Source organism: Gorilla gorilla, chromosome 6, assembly GCF_029281585.2.
Source record: "Gorilla gorilla gorilla isolate KB3781 chromosome 6, NHGRI_mGorGor1-v2.1_pri, whole genome shotgun sequence".
Taxonomy (NCBI): Eukaryota; Metazoa; Chordata; class Mammalia; order Primates; family Hominidae; genus Gorilla; species Gorilla gorilla.
In genome coordinates this window covers 120157081-120182566 of record NC_073230.2, presented here as the reverse complement: position 1 = coordinate 120182566, position 25486 = coordinate 120157081, and the positions used below count along the sequence as shown (strand labels likewise).

The 25486-nt window shown below is 35.5% G+C and overlaps 1 protein-coding gene across 7 annotated transcripts in view; it reads left to right on the top strand.

Moving 5' to 3' along the window:
* Window positions 1–25486, top strand: part of IMMP2L (inner mitochondrial membrane peptidase subunit 2) — an 888292-nt gene that overhangs the window by 336687 nt on the left and 526119 nt on the right. The gene's annotated exons all lie outside the window — the stretch shown is intronic.

The following is a 25486-nucleotide window of genomic DNA, read 5'->3' as shown; positions in this document are numbered from 1 at the left end:
ATATTCAGAAACACCATCTGATTTGTTTTAAAATCTGAACTTGCTTTATAGGATTTATTTTTTTGTCTGGTAACCAATGTTTTATTCTTCATCTTTTATATCTTATAATACCTATAAAATATTTTACTTTATAATACATGTAAAGGAATTATAAGTAGAAGCTCAGCTCTGACTTTGAAACTGATTTCATTTTTTTCCTTTGTGAGCCTATGCTGTTTTAATATGGTGGGAATAGGGTGTCGTAAGTGATTTGTTCTTTAACACTACCTGGAAAAATGTAATATTAGGTTTCAAATGGCAAAAATTGCAATTACTTTTGCACTAACCTAGTAGATAAGTGACATAATTCTATAGTGGAGCTTGGAGAAATAGTGTGAGCATAAATTCATAGTCTGAGAATTAGGTTCCAAATTTATTTTGTGAAATTTCTTTTTCCACTAGCTACTTATTGGCTTCTGATAAAAGAAGTTAAAATAATATTCCCGTTGCTTGAATCATTCTATCACTACTTTAAGATCACTTTCTTGCTTGTGGATACCTCATTTACTTCCATTAATTTATTGAAAAAGCTTTTCAGATTAAACACAATAGAAACAGGTTAACAAAGGTAAAAAAACATGATTAATTTCTTGTTTTATAGACCAAAAAAATTAGTGGTACTGTTTAATTATTGCAGTTGAATTTGATTCAACCAAACAGTGATTTGAGATCATAGAATACTGACAGCTAAGGCAAAAAAACAGCCATATTAAATTAGATGTGATTTCATTATTTCATAAGATAATGCATCCTAAGAAATCATAATAAAATATGTAAGCAAAAATAGACTCACTTAATTTGAATAATATGTGAATTTATGATATCATTAGAGCTAATTTTTATGTTTAGCTAGCCCTGTTTACTTAAAGTTTATCCACTGGCAAATACAATAGCTCAAACCAATGCGGAAATATTAATACCTGCATTATTTGTTTAAAATTTAGGGTCCTAGGCCTTATTTCCAGAGATTCTGGTTTATTAGGTCTTGGGAACAGCCTGAACATCAGCATATTGATCATCACAGGTGGTCTTAGGATTACACTTTTAGAAATAGTGCCTCAAACAAAGAAAAAAATTATGACTTTACTGTATTTGGGTCATTATTCTAGATTTCAAAAAGAGGCTTTTAAATTTTTTTAGTAATTTGGCATTTCAAAGTAGAGTAAGTTAGAAATTTCCATGTAAAAATAACTTGTGATGGTTAACAGCTAAACAGCTAAACCCAAATAGTATAACATACATCAATAGTTGATTTTGTTAGCCACGTAGTCTTTTTCTTTCTAGCTTAATACCTCTATTTCATGCCCTGTTTCACTCCTTCACAAGTTTTAGTGGCTCAACATAGATGACTTTTGATCTTGTATAGATATTCTAAGTTGTGGATGTATTTGTTATTTCATATTTTAAGCAGAACTCTGGGATTTTAAGAAAAATATTTATTATTTTGTATTAGAAGAGGCAGGCCCTCGATTTTCAAGATTTATTATACTTTTGTAATAACTGGCTCTAGTCAGGGGCTCAGATATCAGAACTGTTCATGGGGAAAGTAATTTCCACTGTTGTCATTTCTAACCAAGTGAGTGACATTGATGTACGTAGCCCTGGCCTATAACTGGTCAGCCTGAAATAATTAGTCAGAAAAAACAACTATTTTAGTACCTGACTGAATTAAAGCCTTATTGGTTATGAACTAGGTTAATTGGAGATCTCCTATCTCCAGACTTTCACAACTGTCGTTAGGTTAATGAAAATATTTTAGATCTAGCTGAGTGTATAGCCTTGGATATTTCTGTGATTTCTTTTAAGACCATATGGGGAACATTTTATTTACGTTGCCTGGGGTTTATTGGTGCATTTCTCTTTAACATTGTAATGGGAAAAAAAAACTGATAAAACTTTTGAAAATATGGTGAAAGTTTCCACTTGTGTTTTATTAAATGTAGGCGATACAACATAATACCATAGGTACATGCATTCTTTATTTGCAGCTCTTTCAGGAGGAAGCCATTAATTTTCGTAAGAAATGTGACATTTATAAGAATTGAAAAGTTTAAAAGGAAGTGCACAGAAATTGGTAAGACTTGTAAAACCTTGGTTTACCAGGTCTGGTGATGTCTTGCGTAAGAAAACTTTAGAACAGGAGCAGATACTTGGGACATTTGTTTATATTTTGCTATTTGTTTACTAAGACCATAAATGCTAAGCTAAACAATTCATACATAGGGAAAGAGTGAATAAAGAGAGAAGATTTTATTATTTTCCTTAGGATTCAAATTTTGTGTCCATCGTAGAATCCTTTGATTTTTACTTCTTATGAAAGCACAAAAAGGCAGTAGCATTTTCCGTAGCTCATCATTTTGAAAAGAAAAGTGAAGAACATGAAAATACTGCTCCTGTTGATTCTAACACCCACCTCCAGAGAGATACCGAAGACTTTCAGTTCATAGTAGAGATCTAATCTTGCCAAAAATACTAAACTTAATTTTTATATTAAAAATAAGATTTCTAGAATATATAGGGAAGATGATTGATAGTTATTTCATGTCAGGCAGTTTTTCTTCCTTGTATTAGAATTTCATTCATATTGATTATTCTTTAGTATCATAATTTTGAGGTAAAGGATTAACTGAAACTATTGTAATTTGCTTCTAATCAGGATATAAAATATACTAGTTTTGTTATTGTTTATAAAAGATAAAGTAAAGGAGATTGGATAATTCTGTCACAATTCTCATTCTGACTCAATGGACATTATTAGCTGTACTCAGCATTGATATCCCTTTATTCCTTTGCTTACAGTATATCCTAGTTTCTTCATGTAGCTACTCTGCTCTGCTGTAGGCTAAATGCTTCAGGAGAAGCTGACCCTAATCCAAGCTCCATGAGTGGGCTTTATTAGTCTAAGGTGAACACCATCTTTCTTACCACTTCTTGTTTCATGTGAAAAGGGTCAGGTACCCACTTAAGCAGACTGATATTAGGAGTAGTGCTGGTACCTCCCTGGACAGGTCTTCCTTTATTCTCACTGGGAGAGTTTCTTGAATTGATTCTCTTTCTATTCTGCTAGGCTCCTGGCCACCATTCTAACACCAAAAGGAGAGCTAGCTTTAAGATAAAGAATTACTACAGATTGCAGAACAGAGAAAAATATTCCTAACCAGGAACATTTTAACTCCACTGCATATTGTGTGTGTGTGTGTGTGTGTGTGTGTGTGAGAGAGAGAGAGAGAGACAGGGAGGGAGAGAGAGAGATCAGAAGATGAGGAATGTCTTTGATAAGAATCTACACTGGCATTTTTTTTTCCAGAAAATTCCAAAGGGAAAATTAAAATGTGCCATTTAGGGTTTTATTTCAAGTATTTACATGGGCAAAATCACTTGCATGCATTTGATAAAATGTCTTTTTTTCTTTTCCCCCACCCTTCAAAGGTGTTATTTTATCCACTGCAAGACTTCAAAATGATTATGTGGTTGACTGAATATAGTCATAAAGCCAAGCCTTCTGAAGTTGAAGGGCTTATTGCCTTAAATGATATTCTTTTGATTATATGGGTAGTCTATTTGCATTTGTTAGTGCCTCATATGATATAATTGGATGTCTCATCTTTTGCCAAAAAATGTTAGAATCTGAGAAACCATTTATTTGAAAATTCCACTTTAAGGGTACAAAATTCAGGTAGACAGGAGGAATATGGTATTTCTTTTTAGTTCTATTGCACAGTGTGGTGAATATAATTAATAATAGAGTACTGTACATTTTAAAATTGCTAAGAGAATAAATTTCAGATGTTCTCTCCACAAAACAGTGGAAGTATTTCAGGTGATGGATGTGTTAACAAGCTTGATTTTATTATTCTACATTGTATTCATAAATCATAACATCACTTTGTATGCCATAAATTTATGCAGTCATAAATTGACAATTTGTGATAAAAATATATTCCAAAAACTAAAATTCAAAGCAAGTTTAAGATGTGGAATGTATCTTGAACTATTCCCTCTTTTTCTAGGGAAGAAATAAAATACTGATATAGTTAATCCTTCATCTATTTCTTGCTATCCAGCTTGATAGGGAACATTTTAAAACAGTGCTCTTGAGAAGAGACTATCTCAGTGAACATCTACTTGGGACCTCCTCAAAGGAAAGTGAGATGACAAAATTGGTGATGTGTGTGACTCCATACTCTAGTGACAGAGAAGATAATTACGGTGAGGTACCTGGAATGATCCGAAGGCAAATTGGAATTTTCCAAGAGAGAATGAAGATGTATTTGTGAAGAGAAAGACAGTTGGAAGGAAATGTTATTTTAGTATATATTCTGGCCATACATGACTTAACAAGTATGAATTTCAAGAGGACAATAAAAGAGAAATTATAGTAATCAAGATAGGAAATGATTAAAGAATGGGAGAAAATTTTAGCTGAGAGGGAATGTGAAGATTAAATACAAATTCTAACAGCCTGGTTGACAAGTTGATGAACACATTTACAGATGAGAAATGAAGAAGGAACAAAAGAATGACTTCAACAGTTTTGTGTAAGAGCCAGCCTCAGGTTTATATTAGAAAGAATGAAAGTAGAATTTGAGCAAAGAAGTTTCTGAAAGAGGGGAAAATTAATGTTTTGCCACAGTTTCCTTCTAAAGCTTACCCAATGATTGACATACTTTTCTTTTTTAAGTGCCTATTTGTGGGTGATCTGATACTTTTTGTATCTAACCTTTCTTTTATTATTTAAAGAAATAAGATGAAATTCAGGAAGGAGAGAATGTATATCTTTTTTGAAATTAGACTAAATGGGTGCCTTCCATGTTTTGCCTGTTATGTGTAGTAAATTTGATCTTGTAATGTAAAAGTAGCTATATTCAAATAGGCTAGAATATCTTCATGATTCTTGTTTGGGAAAAGTAATTGTTACTTATTTGCTAGCTGTATTAACTGTGCAGAAGCTGGAAAAACATTGGATTTTGGGTCAGATTCAGATTCGAGTGTAATACTGTTACTTAGCAACTTTTTGATTCTGAGTAAGACACTTCTTTAGGCAGAAGGGTATGATCATAAGTATGCATGGGAGGCTCACCAATGAATAGAATGGCTCATGTAGATGATCTGGAAAGTACTTACGGTGCTTAGGAAATAGTACTTCTGTTTTTGTTTTTGTTTTTCTTGTACATATATAATGTCTCTGTGTGGTTGCAACCATTGACACTTTTAACCAATGGTAAATATAAGGAGTGATGGGTACTATGGCAAACTGGTATCTGAATTCACAGTTTAAAGTATGTAGATTGCGGTGATTGTTGATATGTGGGAATGAGGGCATAGTTTTGCCAGAACTGGTTTTTGGTTTTTGTTTTTCTTTCTAAGGAGAAGACTTAAGTTTGGATTTTTTCTGTGAAGTTTTTCATTTATACATGTAAGCATTTCATCAGAAAACAATTTTGCTGCGCTGGTATGTGTCAAACAAAACAAGTCTTTGAGCCAGATCTGGCCTGTGGCTGTATTTTGAGTGTTCTATTTTAATCTCTATCTCTCTCTTTTTTTTTTTTTACATGGTTATTGAGCTCTGGATAATCTACACAGTATGTACTAGAGTTTGTTTAAATGTTGAACAAGATGCTGAACATTCTTATTATCCTATATTTTATTTAGGTGAGATTTAACATAAATTTGAAAAAAAAAATTGGCCAGGCATGGTGGCTCACACCTGTAATCCCAGCACTTTGGGAGGCTGAGGCAGGTGGATCACCTGAGGTCAGAAGTTTGAGACCAGCCTGGCCAACATGTTGAAACCCTGTCTCTACTACATTAAAAAAAAAAAAAAAAAAAAAAAAAAAAAAAACAGATTTGGTGGCAGGTGCCTGTAATTCCAGCTACTTGGGAGGCCGAGGCAGGAGAATCGCTTGAACCCAGGAGGCGGAGCTTGTAGTGAGCAGAGATCATGCCACTGCACTCCAGCCTGGGTGACAGAGTGCGACCCTGTATCAAAAAAAAAAAAGAAGAAAAATTACTTTGTCATTCATTCACTGGATTAAAAACAAAGTTGCTAAGAGGATACATTTAATTAAAGCATAGAAGGACTCAAAAGAAAGTGACTGATTTTATTTCTCTAATTTTAGTAAGATATAACCATGAAATTTGTTTTGAGTGTTTCACACAGATTTTCTAAATAAGCAAGAAAAGATACCCTTGGAAGGGACTGGATAGTAAAAGGGAACAGATGATGAATTTTTATAATTTTTTTCAAGATAAAATCATTACCTGCCTATTTAATTGATTTATTGTGTATTAAAAATATATTTCTACCCTCAAGGTTACCAAAGTTAACCATCATATATTTTACATTAGAAATGTATGAATAGTTATAGCTCTTCACTATTCATGTGACTTGGGTCTTATTTTTTTAAATCATCTTTTATCTTAGATACAGGGGGTACATTTGTAGGACTGTCACATGAACAAGGCAAAGAGGAACTTTATTGAGCAACAGAACAGCTCCGAGTAGACCCACGTTGGATAGCTCTCCGCAGGCAGGTCATTCCTTCAAATGTTCAGCGCTCATTAGAGAGGAGACTCTGGTGTGGGTAGCTCCTCTCCACAACTGGTCATCCTGTCATCTCTTTAGCTCTCAGCAGAGACGAGAGCCTGGAGTGGGTAACTCCTCTCTGCAGCTAGTGGTTCCATCGATTTCTTGAGTCTGGGTGAGTCTGGGGTTCTTCTGGACCTCGGAGGGGAGGAAGTGTGCACCAGTTGGTCCAAGGGTGGCCATAGGCAGGGCTGGAAGGTACCACAAGTTCCCATTCTGGTTTGCACGACCAGCAGCCTGGCCCCTGGAGGGCTTCAGGCCCTCCCCAGCTTGAAGGTGGGGCTTTGCTAGGGACCCACCCCGTTCCACTCAGGAGCACGTCTGCCTCCTGCAACAGTTCATGGCACCCAGGCTGTTTGTGCTGTGGGGTGCCTGCAGGCCAGCACCAAGCTGCCTTCAGGCCCCACTCAGCCTCCCTCCCATGCTCATTGGCACCCAAAGCCTGGAGGGGGCTGAGGCAGCAGGGTGCTGGTATGTCAGTGCTGCCCTTATTGTGTGCACACCCAGCCTGATTGTGACAGCACCCGGGCTAGGCCTCAACTCCAAGATCGGAGCAAGTGCAGGGAGCAAGGAGAGGCAAGGCAGTGAGAGCAGGCACCTCTGAGCTTGCAGAGACAGGGGGCCTTTCCTGGCCTCCGAGAGTGCAGAAATGCCTGGGTTTGGAGCCGCCACTTGGGTGGCTGCAGCAGTGCCTGGAAGGGTGGGGCTTCTGGCTGCTTCCAGCTCCTGCCAGCTCTGTGGAGAGCACAGTCCTGGAAACACATCCTCCACTGAAGCTGGTGTCATGGCAGCCTCTGCTCTAGATGGGCTGCCGTCATGAGGATTGAGAACTCTACCAGAGCACATGGAATGAGACTGGTAGTCCACTCAAGGACAGAGCAGGAGATGGGAAATGCACTGGGCAGACATAAACAGCAGATGCCCCATGGAATCCACAAATCTAACATGTTGTTATTCTTTACCTTTAGAATTGCTCTTCTTTTTCAACCAGACCCCACTGTGTGTAACAATTATTTTTTAAATTGAGTTTTTAACATCATTTTATTCATCCATTATGTATATGAAAACATTTATATTTTTATGATGGTGGCAATAATTATTGTTTGCCACCCCCCCCTTTTTTTGGGTGATAGTGGACAGGGTCCCACTCTGTTGCCTAGGCTGGAGTGCAGTGGTGTGATCTCAGCTCACTGCAGCCTCCACCTCCCTGGCCTAAGTGATCCTGTCACTTCATCCTCCTGAACAGCTGGGACCACAGGTGTGCACCACCACACCTGGCTATTTTTTGTGTGTTTTTTGTAGAGACAGGCTTTTGCCACATTGCCTAGGCTGGTCATGAACTCCTGAACTCTAGCAATCCACCTGCCTCTGCCTTCCAAAGTGCTGGGATTACAGGCATGAGGCACTGCATCCGGCCGTAATTATTGTTTGCTCTTTGAAGGAAAAAGTTGTTTGCTCTTTAAAGGAAAATCTATGAACTATTATTTTATAAAATAAAATTAAGCTTCCAGATTAGGGTTCCCTGACTCTTCCTTATAATTCCCCCAGAAAGTTGAGAAAGAGAGAGAGAGAGAGGTAGAGATAGAGACAGAGAGAGAGAGAGACAGAGAGATCTGGTTTAGTAGATCAAGATGAAGACTGTCAAAATGGCAATACAAATGCTTAGGATGATTTAATGATTACCTTAGTTTCGTTTATAGTATAGAAAGAGAAGAGCAACGTTAAACAGGATTTCAATCTTCTTTTTTTTGTTTTTGAGACGGAGTCTTGCTCTGTCTCCCAGGCTGGAGTGCAGTGGCCTGATCTTGGCTCACTGCAAGCTCCGCCTCCTGGGTTCATGCCATTCTCCTGCCTCAGCCTCCCGAGTAGCTGGGACTACAGGCGCCTGCCACGATGCCCGGCTAATTTTTTTTGTATTTTTTTAGTAGAGACGGGGTTTCACCGTGTTAGCCAGGATGGTCTTGATCTCCTGACCTCGTGATCTGCCTGCCTCGGCCTCCCAAAGTGTTGGGATTACAGGCGTGAGCCACTGCTCCCGGCCAGGATTTCAGTCTTCTAATCTGAAGTTTTGAATATTCCAACCTCTTTGCACAGTCTTCTGCCTTGTTTTCTGTCTTTTTCCAGGTGATAATTTGTGTTCAAATAATCCCCAAGTTTTTCATAGTATGGCTTTACAAGTATACTACATTTATCTGTCAAGTTTCCGATCATATACCCTTGGTCAGAATCTTTCTCAGGGTCCTTGTTTCTTACAGATTAAATAGATTGGGTCTAATATTCAACAACGTTTTGACCTGGTTCAATTGTGATTCCAGCCCTATTTCCTACTCCTCCCATTGAATTGCGGCATGCTTTAAACTCAAAGTGTCTTTCTTATGTCTTTCCTTTTTTTTCTTCATTTTCGTCTCTCTTTCTCTGAATAAGCCATTGCTTTCTTCTTTCCACACTTTGCTTTTGTAGTTCCGCATAGAGTCATTTCCTCCCAGCTATTCAGGATGCCCTCCACCTTAACTCCTTTGGTGAAAATCCAATTTATGTTTTGGGGCCTATCTGAAAGGCATTCACATCTATGCAGGCTAATCATATGTGGTTTCCTTCTTCTGAACTCTTGTAGTACTCTCTGTAGTATTTCCTTGAAGTATTTATAGTTTTCTTGTATTTCTTCTTGTACTTTATGGGATTTCACAAAGTTTTATATACTGACTCAATACATATTTATTAAATGACTTGGTAGATAGAGCAACTGACTGAATATATTATTTTTTAGGAAGAAGAAGAAGAACATTTTTGCTTAAATTAAATTTCTTATTTTATTTCTCTTTCCCCTTTTATCCAGGGTAGGTCCAGGTAAAGCCAAAGGCCTTATCCTTATCTACACTGCTGGGGGACACAACACAAGAATTTCAAGTTCTAGTATTATTTCTCATTTTGAGTAATTTTGTTCTCATTTTGTTCCAGTTCTCACTCTCAGAAAAAGATTACTCTTTGTATATTAATATTTCTTAATCATGGTTCTTATTTCAATATACTAATATCATGGTATTAAGAACAGTTTTTGTTTTTTTTGAATATGTTCCCTTCAGGGCAGTCTTATGATTAAGAATATAAGTGTAGGCAGATGTAGTATTTTTTTTTCTATTAACCAGGTAGTAAAACTAGAAAAGGAAACACACTTCAAAATGTATCATACTTAAAAATATATCAAGCATAAGAAAAGAGAAATATTTCTTTCCAATGGTAGTGAGAAGATACATTAATTGGGTTATAAAATAAGTGCAGGTAGTCCTTAGAGTTTTCTAAGAATAATGAGGCACCTATCTGCCTGATTGAAAAGACTTCTACCTAGAAATAGCAAGAGTAGTTTCGAGGAATTTTGTTAGTTTTTGCAGTTCTAAGTTTACATGTGAAATAAACCCAGCTTGAAAACTTTACGCTGATGAATAAAGATAGCCACATAATTATGTTGGATGTGTGATCTATCTTTAAAAAAGATGAACTTTCTAATTATTAAGACAAATATGCCAACTAATCAATTAATTCTCTACTAATCTTCCTATCAGGGGTCTCTTCCTAGGGAATTGCTGAGGCTGGGGTAATTTTAATTAAGGTGAAGCAGAGAGTCAAGAAAGCAAAAAACAAAGTCTCCTACCAAATGGAGCTATTTGGAAAGGAGTTACTCAACCAAAAGGAGATACAAGGAGCTACTCTGAAGCAAAGGCTCAGCTAAAAGGAGAGGACACGGAGAAGAGATTGATTATTCACTCTCGGCAAAGAACACCTTGCTTGGACTCTGAGGGGACAGGAAGAGTACTGTACTTCCTTCCCATGAACTGGAACAGGGCTAATAGGCATATAGCATAGGTAGGCCTAGAAGTGGGCAAGATGAGGCCTAGAGATCAAGAATATCTGAGTCATTTTTCTTTTACTGACCCGAACCTTCAGGCCCACCTGTAAGTGTCCTGCCCACCTCTTTCTGGGCAGTTTCTTGATGATATACTTGTGAAAAAGTCATTTGCTCCTACAGGCTGATTATTATAGGAGGGCATCTTATTCTGATAAAGGTGGTAATTATTTATCTGGCTAAGCAATCTTGTTGATTGAATATAGCTAAATGTTTGGTGGCATTTAGGCTAGAGAAATACTGTATTGATATGTGAATAAATTAAATGTAAATATGAGTTTTACCACCTTAGCTGAAACTACATATTCATTTTTGAGTTTAATCTGTAATTAGTGAGTTTTTACTTTTTTTTTTTTTTTTTTTTGAGAAGGAGTATCGCTCTGTCGCCGAGGCTGGAGTGCAGTCACACGATCTCAGCTCACTGCAACCTCCGTCTCCTGGGTTCAAGCGATTCTCCTGCCTCAGCCTCGCAAGTAGCTGAAACTACAGGTGTGTGCCACCATGCCTGGCTAATTTTTTATATTTTTATTAGAGATGGAGTTTCACTGTGTTAGCCAGAATGGTCTTGATTTGCTGACCTTGTGATCGTGATCCACCCGCCTTAGCCTCCCAAAGTGCTGGGATTACAGGCGTGAGCCACCGTGCTCGGCCGTGAGTTTTTACTTTCTGAACATTACTTTCAGATTTCTGAAGAAATAAACAAATTGTGCTCTCTAAGTTGTCATCACAGATTCTTACAATGCTATCAGTTTTAAACTATAAACATGGCGGCAGCACCCATGGAAGTAAGATAGTGAATGTTTACAGCATGTGTACATAAGTTACCTCAAAGGATAATTAGATGATTATAATGACACTTTCTTTGAGATAGCTAATTTTAAAAATCTATTGCTCCGAAGTCTAATTATTTGAGTAATGATAACATATTAGCAATCATGAAACTTCAGTCACAGCCAACCCCATTGAAGAAAAAAAAGTAAATCATAGCATTTTCTATAAAGACCCAAAGGATTGCACCAGACCAATCCTTGCATTTTCTGCTGTGTATTCTATGCCCAGCCTCCCATCCGTGTGTACTCTAAACTACCTACACATGTATCATTCATGTGATTTCACTCTATTTGTTTTCATTTGTTTTATAACTCTTCCTTTGGTACCAGGGAGATAATTTTCTAGTTCTCCATCCTTTGTGAACCTCTGAAAGAAGGCTTTTATAATTAGACTTCATAGCTTTAACAAACATTTCATAACCTGCCAGTAAAAATGTCAGTTCTCTGGGCCAGGGCATAATTAAATGAGTAAGTATCAGTGTGGTAATTCAGCCACAAAATAAAATAATTTAAAGGGTCTATTAATTAAGGGCTTGCTTTGATTTTGGAATTCTAATCAATAGTAAGCTCTGTATGTTATGGGTAAAAATCTTCTTGCTTTCACCGTTCCCTTTTCTTGGCCTATTACAAATAGTAAATAAAATAATTGTATCAATGAAATTTTCACTTTGTTGTTCTTTTTTGAATGATTATGCACCTGAGAGAATATTGTTAAAATAGCAACATATTGGATATGGTCAAAATGAACGTTTTGCTATGAGCCTTTAAAACCAAACCTGAGTAATACAAGCAATATATAAACCGTATAGTAGACTCTGTTTGAGTCCATTAGGTCCTGATTGAAGGCTGAAAAAACAGTAAAAGTGGAATCCTGGAAGCTAATAATAGTTTGTTTGGTAGGGGGTCTTTTGAACTGAGAGCAGTAGGAGGAAGACAAATGTGTAAAATGATGGGCAATATAATGATAGGGTACAGCAAGGATGGATTAACTATTGGTAGCTCTTGTAACAAAGAAAGAAAAGCTAATTTTGTAGCCAAACAAAAAGGCTGGTAGAGTAAAATTAATATTTTAGAATAGAAAACCTCTATCTTTGAGCTGGGTGTGGTGGTTCATGCCTGTAATCCCAGCACTTTGGGAGGCTGAGGAGGGCAGATCACGAGATCAGGAGATTGAGACTATCCTGGCCAACATGGTGAAACCTTGTCTCTACTAAAAATATGAAAATTAGCTGGACATGGTGGCGCGCACCTGTAGTCCCAGCTACTCAGGAGGCTTAGGCAGTAGAATCGCTTGAACCCGGAAGGCTGAGGTTGCAGTGAGGGATTGTGCCACTGCACTCCAGCCTGATGACAGAGCAAGATTCTGTCTCAAAAAAAAAAAAAAAAAAGAAAAAGAAAAAGAAAGAAAGAAAGCCTCTATCTTTGCTAGGAATTAATTGGTTGTTTTTACATTTTTAAAGATGTATTTGAAGTCTGGGAATGAAAGAGTAAGCAGTTTCTTAGAAGTCAGCATAATAATGACTAACATTAATTGAGCTCTTACATTATTCTAGGAATTGCAGTAAGTGCTTTATGGCTATAATCTCAAATCTTCTCATGACCCCATGAAATAGGTTAGTTTCTATGAGGAAACTGAGGCACAAAGATTATTAGTGGCTGAGCTACTTAACCAAGACAGCCTATTTCCAAAAGTCAAGTGCTTGGCTATCACTCTGTATCCTTTCCAAGGTATATTCTATTGATAATGATGCTTTAAGTACATTTCTAACCAGGGCAGTATCTTAATGCTGATTTTAAAATGGAGACTCTGTGGAAAATTTTCTATTGTACAATATATTCCAAAAGGAGAGACACTTCCAAGGTTAAATCATTGAATAAATTTCCTTAAAAATCTTAAAAATGTTTTTTGTAAAACTTATTTTTTATTCAGAAAGACTTGAAGCGTGATAAATGGTAATTTCTGGTCTTTTTTTGGTCCACTTATTTGAAATGTATGCTGGGTGTGCTCCTCTGGAGCCTAAGAGTAACACCTAAGGAAAATCATCTCCCCTGATGAGGCTTATTGTTTGTTATTAGTTTTGTTCTGTTTGGTTTTATTGTTCTCTTGCTTGGGAGATGAAAATAAGCTTCTAAGTATATATTCTCACTTTAAAAATCTTAAGAAAGAATGAATAAGATCTAGTTGTTGATAGCACAATAGAGTGACTGTAGTTAATAATAATTCAATTGTACATTTAAAATAACTGAAAGAGTATAATTGGATTGTTTATAACACAAATGATAAATGCTTGAGGTAATTCCATTTATCCTTATGTTATTATTTTGATACATTGTATATTGTATGTCTTTATCAAAATATCTCATGTACCCCATAAATGTGTACAGCTACTATGTACCCACAAAAACTAAGAATTAAAAAAAAATCTGAAGAGCACAGTCACTTACTGGGTTGCTATACACCAAAATGCATATAAACGTAGACTTGAAATGTAGTTTGAGATGCTGATTTGGGGGAACTAATTGAAAGGCTTGAAAATTGCTTAGCAACTCTGGACTTAATGTATCTTAGTGCTGGAAAGCTAAAGTGGACTTACTGGTGAAAAGGGATATTAAAAGAAACATGTTTTTGTTTGTTTCCTCTGGGTGGATGGAGAGGAAATAAGCTTAAGTTAAAGCAAGCACTATCTAGTGTTCTAAGGGAGACGTAATGAAAAACCTCTGGTCTTTACTAATAGTGAGATCTGAAGGAGGTTATAGATTCTTTAAAATCACAGCTGTGTAAGAATAAGATAGGGTTTGAGGTGTTGTAAAGCAGTATTGTGTGCCATTAGAAAAACAGATTTGGTATCATTGGGATGTCTGTAGAGATTTAACACTGTGTTTTGTAGCATGTTTTAATTGTGTGCACTTGGGTTTGGAGCTGTGCAGGCGGTCGTCTACTTAAAGTGATTGTACTTGTAGATGATGCATAAAGGCTTCCAGCCAGTTTCTTCTATGTTATTATGTATTGGCACTTAATGCAAGCAGGTCGCAAATGAACTCACCCCAGCTAGTCTGACTCCTGATGTGAATCAAATAAGGCCCCCCTCATCAACAGCCTCAGCTTGTTCCCATGGGCTCATCTGTGGAACTCAGTATAGGATTAGACTCAGCTCTAGAGCAGCAACTGGGAGAGAGCAGAATGGGAGCAAGATGGCATGGCCTATAGTTCATGATTTAATCTTTTTTTTTTAACTGTGTAAATCTCCTTTTTTTTTTGTTATTATTAATTTTTATTTAATGTTTTTTTTTTTACTGATATGGATAGTTTGCAAATTTAATTCTTGAATTCAAAAATTCAAAGAGGTAAAGATGGAAGGAGGGAGAAAAATATATATTTGGTTAGCAGGAGACCTTTAATCTATATAAGGTCCTGTGATGTTTAATGGAACTGATTTTCCTTAGGAGTTAGGAAATTGGCTCTGTGACAATCTCCATAGAGAAGTTCTTTAGACAACTGTAGCAGTGATAATTTCCTTGAAAGAAATACACAACAAACCAAGTAAAAACACTGTGAAGGGCTTCACTTATTGGTGTATGTGATGGGCTGAATATGTCCCCCAGAATTCATATGTTGAAACTTAATCACCAATGTGACAGTATTAAGAGGTGGAGCCTTTAGGAAGTGATTAAGTCATGAGGCTAGAGCTCTCATGAATGGGATTAGTGACCTTATAAAAGAGGTGGAAATGAGGGTCTTAGGCCTGTTTTGTTTTGTTTTTGGCTTTCCACCTCTGCCACGTGAAGACACAGTGTTGTCCCTTGTGTACTTTTTGCCCCTCCTGCTATGTGAGGATACAGCAAGAAGACCCTCACCAGACACTGAATGCTGGCACCTTGGTCTTGGACTTCTCAGCCTCCAGAACTGTAAGAAGTAAATTTCTGTTCCTTATAAATTACCCAGTCTGATATTTTGTTATAGCAGGAGGAATGGACTAAGATAGTGTATGAAGTTTGATATATTGATGAAAAAGAATTCATTCTGATTACTATATTGTCACACTTTACATCCCAGTATACTCCCAACAATGTTTAAGTAATGACTACATCAGTAAAAGGAGTTTGAATTGTAGACACTTACTCTGTGATCTTCAGTAGGTCAGTTAACTTCTCTAAGCCTTAGTTTCTTTATCTTTAAACTGGGGATAGCAAAACATAAGCTCTTGTAAAGACTAAATAATTTCTTATATGAAAGTACTCAACATGTTATTTAAATGTGAAAGTACCTCAAGTATATAGGTGGTAGCCAAGAAGTTTTATTTTTTAAAAAATTTATTTTTATTCAAAATCACAAAGTATAGTACAGAATTTTTATGGGAAAAGAGAGCTGGTAGATCATTATAATATCATATATAGCTACTTTATGCTTATGTGCTAATACACATAATATAGATCAATTGGCATTATTTAATACTTAGTATGCTTAGAAAACTGTACAGCATGTTAAATTTTAATCAGATATTTTTTCATGTATGTTGTCTTGCAGAGGTGATGATATGCTCTAGGTTTTATTATAAACTAAAATGAGTTTTTTTGTTGTTGTTTTATGCCCTTGTAGTTCATATTGTAATTTACTTTTAACGGAAGCAGATCCCAAATTGCATTTTAAAGGTAGGTGCCTCTCATGAGACATTTGCATCAGTGAGCGATGTGGGCTTGTGAAAGTATTTTCAAAACTACTCACAGCAGGATTTGTCTCAGTCGTTGAAACATTCTTGGACAGAACAAGATAATTTCACATCCACTAGAGGAATGATATTATTTTAGAATAATATTTTAAAATGTAGATACTATAAAAGGTAAAAGAATATTTTTTGAATGTCAGATTTATTTCCTTTCTGAGTGTACATTGGGATGGTTAGACTTTAAAAGTATAAGTGATTTGTGAGTCCATTCAGCAGTTCTATAGTGTGAGATCTTTTGTATTATTAAAGTAACCATTTTAAACTATTCCTAAGAAAGTTCTTACAAGGGTAACCAATGTAATGGTCTTGAGACATGGAAACTGTTTCCAAGAGAAGTTTTAGGATTTAGTGATTTTTTTTCAAATATTTGAGAGCTATCTTTTCGGAATTACATCGCTTTGCTCTTTATTATACTGCATAAATACCCTGAGGCTCTTTTTTGTTTTTTTGATTCGTTGTATCAAACCTATGTCGCTTCCTCCAGAAAATGGACAAGGTGAAGGCAAAGATGAATTATTTTACCTAATGTTTGATGGTGATAGAAGCAGAACAAGTAGCATCATGAATCTAATTCCTTGGGTTTCTTTGGTCCTTCAGTTTTAATTGAAAAAAAAAAAAAGAACCAGTATAATAATGTAATATTACTCTAGCCTACTCTTTCCCAAACATTATTTCTTTTTTATTGTTTTAAAAACCTATGCCTTATATTTTCTGACTGCCTTATTTAAAATAACACCTTCCCCAATAATCTGTATCTATCTTGCCTTCATTTTCTTCAAAACACTTGTTGCCATCTGACATACTATATATTTTTCTTGATTTTTTTTTTTCTGTTTGTTTCCTTCATTAGAATAAAAACTCCATGAGAACAGGGACTGGTATCTGTTTTGTTTTTTGCTGTATCCCAGTGCCAAGATCAGCGCCTGGTATATAGGATGCCCTCAATAAATGTTTATTGAATGAATATGATAAAACAAAAAAAAACTGTCTTGCCTATTAAGGTGACTGACTTCTTTTTATGTTAGCATTTGTTTCAAGAATTAATTCATCTCAAATGACCTATCATCCCTTTGAATATCACCCTTCTTCTTTTTACTTGCATCTGTGTCTGAATAGATAGTCCTAGTTTGGGAGGTTGTAATAGTCGCTTCTCATTTTTAGATGGCCAATGGCCTATTTACAGAGGGTAGGTTACTTCCCCATAACCATTAATGTTTATAGTTTAGGGCAAGAGATCAATACTCAAGCCATCTATATTAAACTTGGTCTCTCAATATGGTGGTCACCTATGGATTTCTTTATTTGCTTGATTGTTTCTGTCCATCATTTTCCAAAATGGATTTCAAGAGGCTAGCTCTCTACAATTCCTAACATCCCCTTCACACTCATCTCTGTTTCTACTCTACTAATCAATCATTATTGGGTCAACTAGATAGAGTTCATAGTGTAAAGTTGCTTATTATTTCTTTATCTCATTTCTAAAGAGAAGTAGTTCATTTCCCCAAACTCCTTTTTTGCTTGGATAATATTTTCCTTTGATGTTATATTTTAGCACAGTTTCAGCCAGTCTCTGTGAAGAGTCAATTCTACATATCCTCTTTACTGTTGATCATTAGAGTGCAGCAACCTAGAACAAAGTGGAGGCGCTTGAATTGCTGGCTGGGTTCACGAGTGAAACTAACTGTGAGGACACTCATCTTTGCCCCATTGGGTTTATTTGGAGTAGATCAGTTTAAATGATAGGCCTCCATGGGAGAAAGAAGACGCTTCCATAACAATGAATTCTACATGACAGGAAGCTATGAGTGCATGAGAAGTACAGTTATTTTTGATTCTTGAAACTTGTTATCAGAGAATTGTTAGCATGGTGGACTTAGGGGCCAGCACTCCAGTTAACAGCTTCCTTTTCCAGACAAATTTAAGTTGCATTAATGGATTTTAGTTACACTGACTTTTTTTGCCAAGAGTGGGTGTCATGAAAATTTATAACCTGATATCAAAGGAAACGAATTCTTCATTTAACTTTTAATTGTCTCTGAAGTGACAATTACGCTTTGAATGATGGGTCAAATGATGTTATTTATTACAACACTAGGAACCTGTTTAGTCAAATGGAGAAGCTACTTTTCAAAAGATGTGCTTTGAAATTAATGTCTAGTTTTGCATGTGGCTTGGTTAATATCTTATCTATTTGGGCTGCTTTAACAAGAACTGGGTAGCTTAAAAACAACAGAACTTTATTTCTCACAGTTCTGGAGACTGGGTCCAAGATCAAGATGCCGGTATATTCAGTTTCTGGTTTGGGCTTATTCCACATAGCCAGTGTTTTCTTGCTGTGTTCCCACATGATGGAATTGGCAAACAAGCTCTTTAGCCTCTTTTATAAGGGCACTAATCTCATTCATGAGGGCGGAGCCCTCACAACCTAATCAGCTCTTAGAAGCCCCGTCTTTCTTTTTTTCTTTTTTTTTCCTTTTTTTTTTTTTGAGACAGGGTCTTGCTCTGTTGCCAAGGCTGGAGTGCAGTGGCGCAATCTCAGCTCACTGCAACCCCTGTCTCCCAGGCTCAAGCGATCTTCCCACCTCACCTACTGAGTAGCTGGGACTATAGGTACATGCCACCATGCCTAGCAAATTTTTTGTATTTTTTGTAGAGATGAGTTTTCACCAGATTGCCCAGGCTGATCTTGAACTCCTAGGCTCAAGCAGTCTGCCCCCCTTAGCCTCCCAAAGTGTTGGGACTACAGGTGTGAGCCACTGTGCCCAGAGGCTCCACCTCTTAATACTATTGCAGTGGGGATTAGGTTTCAACATAGGAATTTTGGGTGGACACCAACATTCAGACCATAGCAGTTATATTATAATTCTCAAAAAATTGTATAAAGATTACATTCCTGAAATTGACGCAGTTTTTTTTTTTTTTGGATTTGATACGTTAAATGTTGGTTGGTGATAACACGTCGATTTTCATTATATAGTAGTAGGAGGTAGGCATGCTCTGCATTTCCATTTAATGAATTGTTTGTGTTTAAAAGATGTCTTCAGATCCTCCAAGCATATGTGTTTGATACAAGCTTTTTCATATGTGTTTCTTAGAACAGATAAGAATTGTTTCCAAACATCCAAACAAGCCAAGATGGGAATCAGGATTGTATGAGTAGGATCTGATTTTGTCTTTATAGAAGACTTAATCTAAAAGAATTTTCCAAAAGAATTTTCCACAAGGAAAAGCTCTTTGGTTTTTCACTATAGTACTATAATTTTGTTCAAATTGCTATTGAATAAAATAAGCAACAATGACAATATTAGTTCTTGCAGGAGTACTAAATACTATTGGCAGTTATGTTAATGGGTTCTTCCTATTGTTTGTAATGCCTTTTTGTCTTTTATCTGTTTGTGGAATTCCTTTTATTCCTCAAGTTCTAGGTGAAATATCATCTCCGTGAACTGTTTCTTTCTCTGCCAGGGCAGAGTTGATTGCTTTTCCTCAGTGGTCCCATTATTGCTCTAAATTATCTATTATGGATATAGATATTTATTATGTCTATTATTTATTACAGCCATATAACAGTGTATTATAATGGCATATGTGTCTGTTTCTTTCTTTTTTTTTCCAGCAGATAGTGAGTTCTTCACGGGCAGAAATAATACCTTCCTCAATTTTTAAATGTAAGCTTCCAAAATAGAACCCAGTATATACCAAGTTCTTTAGTGGGGAAAGTAGACAAACAAAATACAAACAAAATGTTCTGTTGTTCATTTGTAATAATCCCTACTGTTGGGCAAACTTTGATGGTGTAAATAAAGCCAATATGTTTGAAAATTTTATATAGTTCCACTAGATGTAATAAAGAGATTGATTAAAGATCCAACAAGTTAAATTAAACAGTATTACACTTTGGACTGTGCTAATAAGACATTTTTAAAAGATTAGATTATGCTTTATTCTAAGAAAAGGCAATATCATGAATCCTGCTTTATTAATACCTAAATATGTTATATCACCTTTGGTTAGTTTTGTGTGGCAGAAAGGATATAGAAAAGTAAGAATAGAAAGAAATTTTAATATGCTGTACTTTTCCCTGTAATTTTGTAAACTCACATTCCATATGTACAATAAAAATAACTCTATACCTTTATTAAAACTTCAATATCTTCATTTATATTGAGAGTGGTAGCAACATAAAATTGAAACCTGAGAGTTGTGAAGGATATAAAGTCATGTTTTAATAGAGAAACTAAATTGCTCCTTCAAAGAACCTATAAAACTGAAAAGCATTCATTATAAATGTAATAAAAACTTATGAGTTCCATTTTATTAAAACTACACCCAGTTTCCTGGAGGGACTGGATCATTTAGAGGTAAACCACTGATGCTTTATGTCTAGCAGCATACTTTATGTGAGATAAGACATCTACTGAAATGAGGTTGATGGTTTTAACATGATCCCTAATGCACATGCACTCATAAGATTGTAATTTTAACTTTAGCAGAGTTTGCTGCTTTTGATAGTAAATTATTTACTGCTCAAAGCTCCTTCACCAAAAAACAGAATGATAGTGAAAGATAAAGCTTATGCTTCTTCTAATTGGTTTGTTATATCAGACTAACATTCTGTAAACTTCTTACTCAAATCAAATTATATAGGTTAACATTGTTACAGGAGAATAACTTTAGTGATTACCATTGGCTTTTTTTTTTCTATTCAGACATAGTACTGTTTTTAATGTGTTAAGGAGAATCATTTTTAGTTTTGGCTTCTTTTAGTGTTTTCAACTTTTACATATTTCATATTTGATGCTATTTTATATGTTCCACGTACATATTTTAATTAACTGTGGTTGTATTGCTGACAGTGTGTGAAGGTGCAAAAGGAAGTTACAGGGAACTGACAGGTTGTCCAGTTACTCTTAGTTTTAGAATCAAATAACTTTAAATAGAAATACTCGCATACTTAAATGAGAGAATTGAAATATTTGAGTTAATATACATTATATGTAGGCTGTATTTATTTATTCGGAAATGAGGCAGGTTTTTTTGTAAAATGGTGGCAGAATAAAAATGTGTTTATTTCAATCCCTTTCTTGAAACCTACTTCACAAATACATGTAAATTAATGAAAAAAAATGGACACAAATTATAACAGCCCCACTAGGAAATACAATTCGAAAACGTAGTGACTGACATAGCTATCAAGTTCAGTGGAATTTAGTCCATATGAGGGAGGACATTGGGAGCTGAAACAGTTTTCCAGATCTCTACCTGTTTGTATATATCTCTGAAAATGCATATATTCTCCACTCAAACATTCAATTCAATTGGTAGTTTTTGGTAAATATTGAAGAAGTTTATATTATTTTTGGGAACTTAGAATCTAAAGAAAGAGAAAAGTATGACAAGGACATTATAACTCTAAGGCCAGATATAAGTATTATGGAAAAACAGAGTTCCAGAATGAACGAGTTCTAATAACAGAGGAGAATTGGGAAAAATGCTTCATAAAGGAAGTAGCATTTGCAAAAGTATTGAAAGAAGGATAAGATTTTGGTAGGCAGTTATGGTGGAAAAAGGCATCATTTGTAGAAGTAGCATGAATCAAAGCAGAAATTATCAGGGCATGTTTAGGGAATAGTTATGGATTCCAGTTTGATTGCAGCATGTGATACATGCTGGAAAGTATGAATCAGTGCTTCACAAGAAGCTGTGGTTAACCAGAGTGACCTGGTACACCCATGGTAGTAGGAACTTTGAGTTCATTATGTCAGTTAATCCACACAGCAGCCCATGGGGTAATAATAACTGCTTGTACGGGTTAGGAAAATAAGACTCAGAACTTGCCTAAAGTCACTCTGCTATTGAGTAGTTGAGCCAGGGATATGACTGAGAGCCGTTCTGACCTGTGTTGTTACTCACAGTATTATATGATTCTAAGGACAGATCTGGAGCCATATTTAGAGGAATTGTCATATCAGATCAAAACTTCAGCCAGTTTATGCAGACTAGAGAGAGCATTTTTTTCTTTTTTCAAAATGAGTAAAAGAAAGTCTGTCTTCATTTTCCCATTAGTAATTGCATTCTTGTGTCCTGGAGGACAGGAAAAGAATACATGGCTTCAAAATGCCATCTTTGGAATCCTTGGTGAAAAAGTGTAATTAAAACCCAGATGTCCCTAAATTTAGATTATCTATGTACTCTTCATTCTTCTGTGCAATATTATATGTCTACTGATTTCTAAATTATATTTAATGAATGTTTTTTCCTCCTTCTTTGTTATTGTTGTTTACTGTAAGGTAGATCTTTGCTTTAAATCCCTACTAATGTGTGACAATTCTAAAGTCTGAAGGAACTTTTAATTTGAAAGTAATTGCCTAGCATCAAGAGTAATTTTCAAAGGAGCAAAATTATTTTAAACATTTTAAACTGCAATTTTAGTCTTTAGAATTAGATGGATTTGTCATTTAATAGAATGTGATAGTATTGAGTGAACACACTGAAAGCTATCACATTGTATAGTAGTTCTGCTGAGTTTTAAAATATAGTTATTTTTCCCATCCTTCCAGCTGATACTTCCTTAACTGATGACAGATGGTACTTTGGTTTGTTGAAGCCCAATTCTATGATTATTTTACTTTGATTGCCTTTTTAAAGACGTATGGAGGTATCTTCATCAAATAATTAGCTATATTACCTTGAGAATTATTTTACTATAAATACTTGGTTCATTTTTATTTTGTTCTCTTCTGTTTGTTTTGAGATGGAGTTTTGCTCTGATGCCCAGGCTGGAGCACCGTGGCGTGATCTCGGCTCACTGCAAGCTCCGTCTCCTGTGTTCACGCCATTCTCCTGCCTCAGCCTCCCGAGTAGCTGGGACTACAGGCGCCCGCCACCACGCCCGGCTAATTTTTTGTATTTTTAGTAGAGACGGGGTTTCACCTATGTTAGCCAGGATGGTATCCATCTCCTGACCTCGTGATCTGCTCACCTTGGCCTTCCAAAGTGCTGGGATTACAGGCGTGAGCCACCGAGCCCAGCCAATACTTGGTTCATTTTTAAAGGAATTTGTTGGCTTATGTGATCGCCGTAAGAGCTGGTACTTCCTCAACCTTTTCAGTATTTTCTGGGCCTCTGATTTTGTAAAATAACATAGCATTAATTCATGATGGCTTTGTGAATATAAGAGGATTCAAGAGAGTTCATGGAAGTTTAGGGAAACTTCATAAAGGAAAAACTGGAAGTAGCTCAAGTCAGCCTCAGTAAGGGCAAAATAAATTGATATACCTATTCAGTGAAATACTGCACAGCTCTGAGAACCAGTGAGTCAATTTTGTATGCCCTGTTAAAGAGTCGTGCCTAAGATATATTTTTACGTTACAAAAATGTAAAACTGCAAATAGTATGAGAGCGTTTATGTAAAGATCTTTAAAGCTATGTGGATATATCAACAACAAACGTGCAGTGAAAAATTTTGAAGGAACCATTAACAATGATTATTTATGGGGAAAGAAGCTAGGAAAAATGATTATTTAAATTTAAATCATTTAAATTCTCATATTTTCATTTCCTATTTCGTGAAAGTGCTTTATTTTTTTTCTTCCTGTTTCTCCCACACTCACAATGAGCATGTATTGCTTTTATTAACTAAATAGTTTTTTAAAAAGTCTCCTTTTATTTAGAAAATAGTGTATAGGAGACTCTTAGTGTCCTCCATAATCTTTTTGAATGAGACTTCATAATCTCCTAATTTACAATGATTGTAAGATGCTTTAGAGAAAATACCACATTGTTTTAGTTTAACACTCCTAGTGATGAATGGGTCACTTCATTGAATTATTTTTTTTTTCTAGTTTGATTTTTATCGTTTGATTCTGGAAATGATGACCCGATCTGAACTTTAGCTGGCATGGCCAGCATGGTATAAAAGGCTAGCACCGTAAAGCATTTTGTTCCTTTTAGGGAACAATATAATCTTTCACATTATTCCAAGAGATTATTTTTCATGATTTTTCCTAAGGTCCCAAATAATCTTAGTTTAAAAATTAAATTTATGGGTGTGGCCCCTTATGCCTATAATCCCAGCACTTCGGGAGGCTAATGTGGGAGGATTGCATGATCCGAGTAGTTCAAGACCAGTCTGGGCAACACAGAGAGATACTGTCTCTACCAAAAAAAAAAAAAAAACAAAACGGTGGATGTGGTGGCATACCCCACCTGTGGTACTAGCTGCCTGGAGGCTAAGGTGGGAGAATCACTTGAGCCCAGGAGTTCGAGGGTGCAGTGAGCCGTGATTGTGTTAGTGAAGTCCCGTCTTGGTGATAGAGCAAAAATAAAATAAAATGAAATGAAATGATAGAGCAAAAATGAAATGAAATGAAATAAAATAGACAATAAAAATTAAATTTGATTACACAGTCTAGCATTCTATTCATATTCATGAAAAATATGAAATTCATTAAAACCAATGCAAAAAGTTTCTCTGGAATATTTCCAGGTTTAAAGAGATTTCAGATAAATTTTTGAGTTGGTTTTAATAAATTTCATATTTTTCTGATAATTTCTAGAAGTTAAATTTATCATGCTCTGGAAAACACATGGATTTTAGAATCATCGACACTCATAAAAAGGAACGCATAGGGTAGTCAATGGAAATAAATGAGCTCACATATATAAAGCATCCTGAAGACAGACTCAGTCCATAATTAGACTTTCAATGAAAATGTATGTACATATTTGCTTTTAAAAATAAAAATTCCTTTATAATAAAGTTTCTACACAATAAAAAGATAATGTGGCAATTGATAAAGAGACATGATTGAAATTTTGCACTTTACTTTGACTTCTAGTAGTGTTACCTCCTATATTCTTCCAGTCTATCTCATTTTTATTCCTTGCAAGTTTATGTTTTCAACTTAGTCTTTAGAAGCAGCTGATAATGTCCGTCCAGTTTGTATTGAGATCATAGAAATTGGTATCAGTTGAAACAGAATGGATAAGTTTTGAAAAAAATTTGTTTCCAGCCTCTCATCTAATCTTCCAAAAATATTAATGGGATTTAGGTTTCTACTGTCCTTACTACTTTAAATTTAAATTTGTTTAAATTGAAATTATATTAATAATCCAATAAACTTAAAATCTTTGTAATTTTATGTAAATATAAATGGAAGCCAAAAATCTATTACTTCCTGCCTCTTTCATATACTTTACAATGTAAGTTTTATGTAGTACATGTTATTTCATTAAGACCTAACATATTAAATAAATATACTAAATGGTGACAGTTTTAACTGTTATTTTTCAGTAGTTTGGTTTTTAAAAACAATTCACTGAAACACATTTCTGCTTATGGAAAATCATCTATGAAAACGATAAGTAAAATTGTTTTGTTGTAATATTTTTGCATAAGTATATA